Source organism: Nelumbo lutea, chromosome 2 (assembly GCF_056320005.1).
Source record: "Nelumbo lutea isolate HS-2025 chromosome 2, American lotus-T2T, whole genome shotgun sequence".
Taxonomy (NCBI): Eukaryota; Viridiplantae; Streptophyta; class Magnoliopsida; order Proteales; family Nelumbonaceae; genus Nelumbo; species Nelumbo lutea.
In genome coordinates this window covers 86993801-87004757 of record NC_142685.1, presented here as the reverse complement: position 1 = coordinate 87004757, position 10957 = coordinate 86993801, and the positions used below count along the sequence as shown (strand labels likewise).

The window sequence follows — 10957 nt, the reverse complement described above, 5'->3', positions numbered from 1 at the left end:
GGGGCAGATCTGGGATTAAATCAGCACATAGGATAGGGTCTTACCCTATCCACTTAGAGAGTCCAGATCTAAATATAGATTCAGATCTGGAAACCTCCTAATGAGATTAGGAGAGAGCTGATCTAATTTACAAATAAGATAAGGGCTTATCCTTATCTCTTAAAGAGGACTCCTAATCCAAATACAGATTTGGAATAGGAGACTCCTAATGAGATTAAGAGCTCTCTTTAAGGCTATCAAAGGAGGAGGGGGCAAACCATTCATCCCATCCAGAAATCTCAGAGATACAAGATCTTAAAGCATAGAGAGAAGTCGAATACAGTGTGACTGTGCCTTCTCCCTGCGTTCTCCTCCTATCACCGCCATACTGCTAGTTTGTTCTCTAGTTTAAGGAGTGACCAAGATCAGATCTTGATATCAGTCTTTGGAGAAAGACTGGTTTGAAGTTGTGCTCACTGTCTCCATCGTATTCTTGTGAAGGGTTCAGTTCTTGGGAAGAACACTATTGATTCTGCTCCACCCTACACTGTGTCATCTTCAGTGGGAGCAGTCTTTGGAGTTTTTCTTTGGGCGTGAACACCTTCATGGAAGATACTATTTCTTCATATCGGGTATATCCCTCTCCTGCTTTTGGTTTAAATCTGGTTCGGTTCTTGGTTCAAGATTGATCCTTTAAAAATGCAGTTTTTCTGAAACATGGAATGTGATTCCTACATGGGAGAGAGAGAAATTTTTGAAATTTTGCCCTACCTTCCTGCAGGGTTCGGCCATCTATCATTAATATGAAGGTTGGCTTTATTGGTGGGTAGAGATGCACCATAAAATTAGGTTATCCATCTGTTAATGCAGTTGGTTGGATTGCTTCATAAGATGATAGGGGCGTCATAGACTGATGTGGGAGGGCCTTATCCTAAAATGGAAGACTCTCTCATAGTACCTTGGCGTTCACAAACTTGATGGGAGAGCACTTACTGGACAAAAAGGTTTAACCTAAAATGGCTATGAATCTTGTCTGACAAAGGCCAAAGGGAAAGCTCATATGATGAGTGGATGAGATACTTCATAGAAGGTGGTGGGGTTTTGTAGCTGAAACATTTGGCTCCATGCACCCTATGTGGTTTCCCACATTTCCAAAGACACAACTGTCTCCATCACTGAGATTGGAGAGAATCTCAAAGATGCCCAAAATGGAAATGAGACATAGATTAAAAGCCCTTTATATGTAATGACATAAATCAATTAGTTTGTGGACTTATAAATTTGCTTTGCTTTTACCAGAAATGGCAAACGGAAACTTTGCCAAGTTGTTGGATAATAACAAACTCAAGGGCCATAATTATGCTGACTGGTTCTGACGTCCAAGAAATTGGACAAAATTTATAAGAGCCCTACTCTGGATCGTCTGGGTGACAAGGCTTCTGAGGCCTGAAGGAGAGAGTATCAAGAATGGGAAGAGAAAAATTCTCTTGTATGTTGTTATATTATAGCCTCTTTAGAAAATCCGATACAACGACAATTCGATAAGATCAAAGTGTCCAAAAATATATTGGATAGTCTGGAGACTATGTACGAAGAGTAGAATCGTTCTACTCGACAAAAGGTCTTAAAATTGTTTATGACCGCACAAATGATTGAGAACCAACAGGTTCATGACCATTGTCTAAAGATGATGGGCAATATCAATGAACTGGAGGCTCTCGGGTCAGGGCTAGATCATGACACCAAAATTGATGTTGTTCTCAATTCCTTGCCTCCATCCTTCAATCAATTTATCATAAACTACAACATGAATAAGCTAAATATTAACCTTCGGGAACTTAACAATATGTGGCAAAGGGCTGAAGAACTGATTAAGAATGATAATCTGATAGCCATGCTTGTTGAAGGTGGAAAATTAGGCAAGAAAAAGTAGAAGGCTAAAAAGAAGGCTTAGAAGAAGGGTAGCAAAGCTAAAAAGTAGAAGAAAGATAAGGCATCAGATGCCTATCACTTCTATAAATAGACCGACAACTGGAAGAGGAATTGTCCTTAATACCTAGAGGCTAAGAAACAAGGTATGTTTGACTCTTTCATCATAGAGACCAATCTGTTGGTCACTTCTGCCTCATGGTGTATTGACTCCAGGGCTTCTACTCATGCATGTAACTCACTGCAGGGGTTCAAGATAAGCAGAAGACTGAGTGATGAAGAAGTAACACTTTACTTAGGGACTTCTGCAACTATTGCAGCTACAGCCATAGACACTATAAAATTAGTTTTTAGAGAATGAATTATTGTACTGAAAGACTGTCTTTTCGTACCTAATTTAAGAAGAAATTTGATTTTTGTTTCAAAACTATGTGTGGATGATTATTCTGTTCTTTTAAGTAATGTGATTACTGTAAAAAGGAATAACAAATTCCTTGCATATGGAGAACTTGAGAATGGTCTCTATTTTCTCCATCCCTCTCTAGAAACCAACATTACCGAAACTACGTCGAAAATAAACCCTAAGAAAAGAATCCATGATACAGTTAGTCCCACGTGCTTGTGGCATTACTGACTTGGCCACATTAATATAGATCGTATCACAAGGTTGGTAAATGATGGTCCTTTGGATTTTCTAACTGTAGAAGATCTTCCAACTTGTGAACCTTGCCTTCAGGGTAGGATGACAAAAAGGTCATTTACCAGTAAGCCTGAAAGATCTACAGGCACACTTGACCTGATACATACTGATGTATGTGGTCCCCTGAATGTTAGAACACGTAATCGACATGTTTATTTCATAACCTTTACCAATGATTATTCTCAGTATGGTAACGTGTACCTAATGAGACATAAATCTGAATCCTTTAAAAAGTTCAAAGAGTTCAGACAAAAAGTCAAGAAATAGTTAGGGAGAAATTAAAGCCCATCAATCAGATCGAGGTGGTGAGTATCATTCTGACAAATTCATGGACCGCTTAGAGGACAATGAGATAGTATCACAATTAGCCCCTTTCGCTACACCACAGTTAAACGGTGTGTCAGAGAGGAGGAACCAGACCCTATTGGATATGGTCCAATCACTTCTCATCCACTCAGAATTATCTACGTCCTTTTGGGTATACGCATTGGAGACTGTGATTTACTTGCTGAACCGAGTTCCAACCAAATTTGTTCTAAAGACCCCTTTTGAGCTTTGACCGATAAGAAACCAAGTGTGAGACACTTGAGGGGTTGTCTTTTACAAGTTAAAAGAACAAGTGTGGACAAATTAGAATCTAAGACCAGTCGTTATTTGTAGGTTACCAAAAAGGCTTTGTAGGTTAACTATTCTATGAACCAAAAGAACAAAATGTGTTTTGCAATCGAAATGCCTGTTTCTTAGAAGAAGATTACATCTTGGAAAATCTTCAACAAGAAGTTGTTCTTGATGAAGAGAGCACAAAAGTAGTGGGGGATGTTCCACAAGCTCTAGATACACAACTTAAAAGGTCTACCTGGGTATTCAAGCCTCTAGTTCATTACGGCTATGACCAAGAAAGTTACTTGGTAGAAGCCATGATAAGTGAGGAGGATCCCACGACTTATGTGGAAGCTATGTTGGGCATAGATTCTTTGAAGTGGGTAGATGCCATGAAAGTTGAGATAGACTCAATGGAGACCAAAGGAGTCTAGACTCTAGTAGATCTGCCCCTTATGGTAAAAGCAATTGGTTGCAAATGGATCTATAAGAGGAAGAAGGGCCCTGATGATAAGGTTGAGACCTATAAGGCTCATCTTGTGGCGAAAGGGTACACTAAAAAAAAGGGAATCGACTATGAGAAAACCTTTTCACCCATGGCCATTCTTAAATCCATTAGGGTCCTGCTAGCAGTAGCAGCGTACCATGACTACGAGATTTGGCAAATGGATGTCGAAATTGTGTTCCTGAGTGGAGATCTTACTGAAAATATCTATATGCAGCAACCACAAGGATTCATTGTTGCAGGTCAGAAACACATGATATGTAAACTTAATCGATCCATATATGGATTTAAGCGAATTTCTAGGAGTTGGAACATTCGTTTTGACTCTACCATCAAACAGTTTGACTTTGAGTAGAATTTGGATGAGCCCTGTGTTTATAGGAAGACCAATGGAGATAAAGTTACATTCTTGGTTCTGTATGTAGATGACATTCTACTCATTGGGAATCATGTAGTAATATTAATTACGGTGAAAGTGTGGCTTTTGTAGCATTTCTCAATGAAAGATCTTGGAGAAGCCTCCTACATATTGGGACTTCAACTCTATAGAGATAGATCAAAGAGGATAATAGGATTATCCCAATCTGCTTACATTGACAAAATTGTCAAGAGATATAGTATGGAGAACTCCAAGAAAGAAAATGTTCCTTTCGGGTACAGAGTCACTCTCCAATGTATGTCTCCAAGACTCCTAAAGAGATTGGGGGCATAAAAGAGATTCCCTATGCCTCAGCCGTAGGGAGCATCATGTATGTCATGATGTGCAATCGTCCTGACATTGCTCAGGTAGTGAGTGTGGTAAGTAGATGCCAATCTAACCCAGGGCAGAAGCACTAGACATCTGTGAAGCACATACTGAAATACCTTCGAAGGACAAAAGAGTTTTGTCTAGTATTCGATGTTAGGTCACCACAGATCATTGGGTATACTGATACCGACTTCCAGTCAGACTTAGATGATAGAATGTCTACGTCTAGTTACATCTTCATGATGGGGTCCTGAGTAGTAAAAATAACAGTCCACAACCCAACTCAAGCACATTGCCATAAGTGAGGCAACCTAATGAATGAAGGTGTTCATTATGGAATTTGAAATTAAGCACATCACCCATTCCACTGTTGTGTGACAACACTGGATCTACGAGAGATTGATGTTAAAAGGTAGCATTAGCAAAGAATGTGGCAGATCCATTGATTAAGCTACTGACATAGAAAGTGTTTGAAAAACACATGGACAGTCTGGGACTCTAGCTTGTACCTGATTGGACCTAAGTGCAAGTGGGAGTTGTTAGATAGTGTATGCCTTTAACTTCAATCAGTTTGATGTACTTATTGTAAATGAATAAAGTGCATAATTGATTCATGTTATATTAGTGTGTTTCTGTGTAATATCATTAAACTGGACACTTATGATGCTCGTGTTAGTTGAGAATCTTCACAGTCGTTGGTTTGGGTGGTTTGTCTTAGTTGCCAGGGTGAGACCTGACGTACATGCAGTGTGGGTTTTTTTGAAACCCTAAACTAGACTAGAATTCTAGTATTGCCCTGGACCTTGGAGATAGATGGGCTAAGCTGGAATGTTACACCTGACCCCTAGACTCGATTATAATAGTATACTAGGTGTTGGATTGGGTTGTCTTTGATATGCCAACTAGTGAGATATGTAGAGGGGGTCAAAACTTGGGTATGTTGGGGCAGTTTGAGAATTCACCTGAGTGAGTGATCATAGTGACAAAATTATCCCCTTTGTTGGACAAAGTGAATGATCGGGTAATGCACTCTCTCTGATGGAAACCTAGACTGTTGACATTTGATTTCAAAATATTTGGAAAATGTTTTAATTCTCGGGATCCATGTGAGTAGAGAGTGCAACACTATACCTTGCAGCCGAGGAAGAGGTCCTTGATGGGAATAAAAAGTATCATATTTTTATCCCAAATATTCATTCTCTTACATTAAATTAGCACTTAATTGGACTCATTACTCTTGTATTTCGATTCAAGGCAAGCAAGAAGGCGACAGGAGTAAAACAATGCTAATCGAACGATTTTGCACAGTTTCGGCACCATTCAGTATTCTGGGCATAACTCTCAAATCCAGACTTTGATTGGGATGATTCAAGATGCACCGGAAAGAAAAGGGATAATTCCACAACTTTCATGTTTTGGATTTTGACAGATTCGATCTACATCGAGGTCAAAATTGAGCCCAAAGTTGGAGTAAATTTGTAGTAAAGCCCAGTTCATAGCTGAAGCCTAATTCGCAGAAAAGCCTTGTAGCAACCCAATTTATTAGAGAAGCCCAACTCCAATTCAAGAATAAAGAGTCTCATCAGATTTAAATTTCGAATGTAATCTCAAGAAAGATAAGAAGAGTCTCATCAGATTTAAAATTCAAATATAATTCTAGAAGGATAAGAAGATTGAGATTACTAGATAAGAGATAGGATAGGATTAGATCAAAACCGACTAGGACTTTCTATTTTTTAGGATAATCTCCTAAAGGGAGTTCGAAAACAGCTCTCCTCCTAAAGCTATATAAGGGGCGGGGGGCAAACTAGCTTCAGGGAGTCAATCAATCCATCCATCTTGGAAACAAAGTAATAAGGAGTCGACAACCATGAGCGGCTGAGCTTTTATTTTCTTATTCAAGGGGAATTATTGATTTGATTGTGTCATTGTGAGGTTATGTATTTAATTTAATTTTTTGCTTTTAATTCAAGTATTCGTTGATTCTTGTGCATGTTCTTGTGGAAGTTAATGTTGATTAGTATGACAAGTTAATTAATGTTGATCTTCCTACTACTATTCATGATTCGATGATCCGTAATTGTCATGAATAGTGGTACAAGTAGCAATTAAGTTAATTTTTTTTGGGTCAATTGTTCATGACAGCCTTTGACCAATGTATTGGCATGTTTTAACCTAAAGGGAATCAATGGAATAAGATTCGATAATTGCAGTTACGGAGGTTATTGCTATCATTAATTGATATGAAACGCTATCGTGCCCAGTCGGTCAATGATAAGTGTTGATCGAATGCTGGGTTTGGTCAACTAAATTAGGAAAACACGAGGTTTATTATGGCTATCCTAATAAATCCGAAGGTTAAATGCTTGAATTGCAAGACTGCAGATTTTTTTCCTATGATCGATGACCAATTGACTCAATTAGAACTCTTGGATCAGAGTTGGTAAGACTGAACATTCCTTATTAATTGTTATTTGCGCTTCAATTATTTTAGAAATTTAATTATTCGAATTTCCACTCTTTATATTGCGCATTCGACTGAGAAATTAATTACTGGCTCCCTGTGGGATTCGACCTGGTACCGCTGTTACTACAAGTTTATAGTAAGGTGGGACTAGAATTAATTTTGAGGGCTTCGACAACTTGTCAGTCCTCTCTTGTCGGGTAGTGTATGATTATTATGGGCTGAAATGTTAAGTGTAAGACCATTAAGAATAATACCTGATGGGCTAATCTTGCATCTGCCTACAGTTCTTAGCAGGCCCAACATTTACACTAAATGGTCCTTGGGTCCAATCACCTTATGAAGGTCTAAAGACTATGGACTTATGTGAGATTAGCTCATTAGGTAAAAACCTTAAATGGTCTTACATTTAACCTCTCAACCCATAATGATCAAACACTGGCTGACAAGAGAGAACCTCTCCCTCGATTGCAAGGTACAGTGTTGCACTCTTTACTCACATGGATCCCGGGAATTAAAACATTTTTTGCAAACATTTTGTGAAATATCTCTATATAAATATATTTTGCAAAAAACAAATCTTAACAAGTTTGAAATCAAATGTCGGCAGTTTAGGTTTCCATTAGGTAGAGTGCATTCATTGATCATTTACTTTGTCCAACAAATGGGCTGATTCTGTCACTATGATCACCCACTTAGGTGAATTCTCAAACTGCCCCAACATACCCAGGTTTTGACCCCTGCTAAGGATCTCACTGATTGGCATATCAAAGATAGCCCAATCCGACACCTAGTGTAGTACCATAATCGAGTCTAGGGGTTAGGTGTAACTTTTCAGTTTTGTCCATTTGTCTCCAAGGTCAAGGGCATAACTGGAAAATGGTCCGATTCAGAGTTTCAATCAAACCCACACTACATGTGCCTTAGGTCTCACCTTGGCAGCTGAGATAATCTACCCCAACCTTCTTGGCAGCACATTAGTGTCAGCCTTGGCAGGATAAACCTTTCTAGGTTTATCCAACAACTGTGAAGATTCTAAACTAACATGAGTCTCATAAGTGTCCAGTTTAAGGGTATTATACAGAAACACACCATAATAACATGAATCAATTATGTACTTTATTCATTTACAATAAAATGTCAATAAGTACATAAATCTGATTGGAGCTAAGGGCATAATTGTCTAACATGTTTTCCACAAATGACGCCAATTGACGATGCACGATCTGGTGCTCCCTACTAGCAGACAGCCGAACATCAGTCTGAGCAGGTTGCTTGGTCGAGCTACAAGAGAAAGAGAGATCAGAGTGTACAGGTTGCTTTACTCAGGGTGGGCACTCTGATGCTTAAGTCAGTGAATTGGGTGTGTTTGCAAGAATGCAAGAGAACTAGAGTGCTTGAGAGCTAAATCACACGTACCTTATGAGGTTGAAGGTGAGTCCCTTATATAGGCGGGCTGCAATGAGCCTCACGATACCCATCCGGGATCTCCGACTCGTCTAATTCAGAGGTGGTTTCATGCTTGGAGATGGATTATGTGCAAGCAAGTAATGTTTATCCAATCCCGTCTAAAAGGGGTGGGGTGATAACCTGCTCTTCCAACGTGGCGTCATGATCTCGGGGAATTCGGAGTCAGTTGACCACTTAAGGGGAAGGTCGCTAGGCACATCAGGCAGGTTGCTAACCGGGGCCAGAGCAGTTCGGTGGAAGCAAGTCGCCTCTTAACTAACTTGAGGTCCTGCCTAGTTGTTCACAGTTTGGCTTACCTGGGTAGTGCCAAGGTCATTGATACAATTGCGAAGTGCCCAAAGTGGTCTACTTACATGGTGCCGAGGTGTCACCCAGCTATTCTGTGATATCACGCATCATGATGTCCTTAGAGGACCAAATTACCCCTCATTAATTCACTCATCTATTTCGTTATATAGTTGGGCATGCGTTTCTTTTGCTTTTAATTCATCGATTCTACATTTATTGGATGATTTAAAACATCTCGCTCTAAGTAAGTGAACATATCCATATCCATGTTCAGTTATTAGATGGTTGATAAAGAAAATTAATCACATCTTAAGGGCATTTATGCATTTTCACATATCATAGATACATTTTGAGGCTTCGGATACTGAACTGTGGCGTTTTAAAATTCGAAGACCAAAATAATACTAAACCCGACGTACAGGATACTAATCGGGAATTTTCCCGAAAAATCACCACCCTCAATACATTCTTCCTTTGCTCCCAATCTCTTCCAGCGCAAGCTGCGCAAATACTAGCCACAGAAGGCGAGTCAAAACTCCCTTTCTGCCTGCAACTTGTGCCCTACTTTTTTCAATTAAACCCTAATTTTTCATCCAAAACCCTAGTTTTCTTTGTTCTTGAATTGAAACCTTAGGACAATTAATGGCGACAATCAGCCTTCGAAAGGGAAACGCCCGTCTCCCGCCGGAAGTGAATAGAGTTCTTTACGTCCGAAACCTTCCCTTCAACATTTCCAGCGAGGAGATGTACGATATATTCGGCAAGTACGGTGCGATAAGGCAGATACGTATTGGTACAAACAAGGATACCAGGGGAACGGCCTTTGTTGTCTACGAAGACATCTACGATGCCAAGACGGCCGTCGATCACCTGTCGGGCTTCAATGTTGCTAACCGGTATCTGATCGTGTTGTATTACCAGCAGGCCAAGATGAGCAAGAAGGTTGATCAAAAGAAGAAGGAGGACGAGATTGCTAAAATGCAGGAGAAGTATGGAGTATCTACCAAAGATAAGTAGATCTCGATGGTATGAATTTAGGGTTCTTGTTTTCTCCATCTCTCTGAAGTGGAAAAAAAAGAAACGGTTTTTGTTCACGGGTTTAGTGTGCTTTTGATGATATATGGTCTGGATTGCTCTTTTTCTTTTTTCATTACCCATTTGTGTGTATGTATGGATTCCTGGACCATATTGCTATAAACTAACAGATTTCTGGACTAATTTCATGTAATTTTTTTATGCAAATAATTTCATGTAATTTATGGTTTAATGACCTGTAGCTCTTTTATGAGGTTATGGATTGAGAAGGTTCGGGCTTATGTTTTTTGTTGCTTTAAAAATGTAGCTATTTGCCTTTTATTGGATTTTTTAGTTCTTTTTTTTCCTTTTTTTTAATATAATCGTATTCCATCTTCCGATTGTATCTTATCAGCTTTTTGTGATCTAATGAAAGAGGTACACTTCCCCCATTATCAGTATTATGTTAGATTAGAATACAATGATGAGAGATGATGGAGTATGTATTGTTTTGTTAAAAACTGTGTTTATCAAATTCATATTCATCTAAATAATATAAACTTTGTGAATGCTGATACACAAAAATAAAAAGAAGAAAGAAAATCTAGATCTTTATCTGGTGATTATGAGAGTGAAATGAAAGAATGAAATTCCAGAATTTTCAACACTAGAAAGCAAGTGGTTTTGTCTCAAAAAAATATAATTTCCAGCACTAGAAAGTAAGAGGTTTTCTCTAAAAAATAGAAAGCAAGAGGATTTTTAGGCGTTGTTTGGCAAGTCTGTTTTGGAAGATCTTCCTAAAGCCCAGTAGATCAAAAGATGCATTGGGATTTTTGGAGTTGGTCTTTGCAGACCAATAACTATGTTGTTATGACTATTTTTGACAAATCTTCTCAGCACATGGAAAGAACTAAAGATTTTTTGTTAAGCATGGCTTTCACATGAGCCAAGTTGATCCACATGTGCCAAAACATTGTGTCATCTATGAACATGTAAAAATTCAAAACAATATATGCATATTTCAGAAAATAGTGTGGGGCCCAATACCACCCACATAGAAATGGGATGTGTGGGCCCCACTAACAACCAGAACCTTCAAAACACAACAATGTGGGCCCATCAACATCCACAATTGTAGAAATGGAATGTGTGGGCTCCACCAACACCTAGAACCTGCAAAACACAACAATGCAGGCCCACTAACATCCATAATCATAGAAATGGGATGTGAGGGCCCCACTAACACCTAACCTGCAAAAC

The 10957-nt window shown here is 39.0% G+C and overlaps 1 pseudogene across 1 annotated transcript; it reads left to right on the top strand.

Moving 5' to 3' along the window:
* The first annotated feature begins 9066 nt into the window (after window positions 1-9066).
* LOC148871725 (splicing factor 3B subunit 6-like protein pseudogene) lies at window positions 9067-9999 on the top strand (annotated as a pseudogene). Its single transcript, XR_016107343.1, has one exon. The product of XR_016107343.1 is annotated as a splicing factor 3B subunit 6-like protein pseudogene (transcript).
* Window positions 10000-10957: the final 958 nt, after the last annotated feature.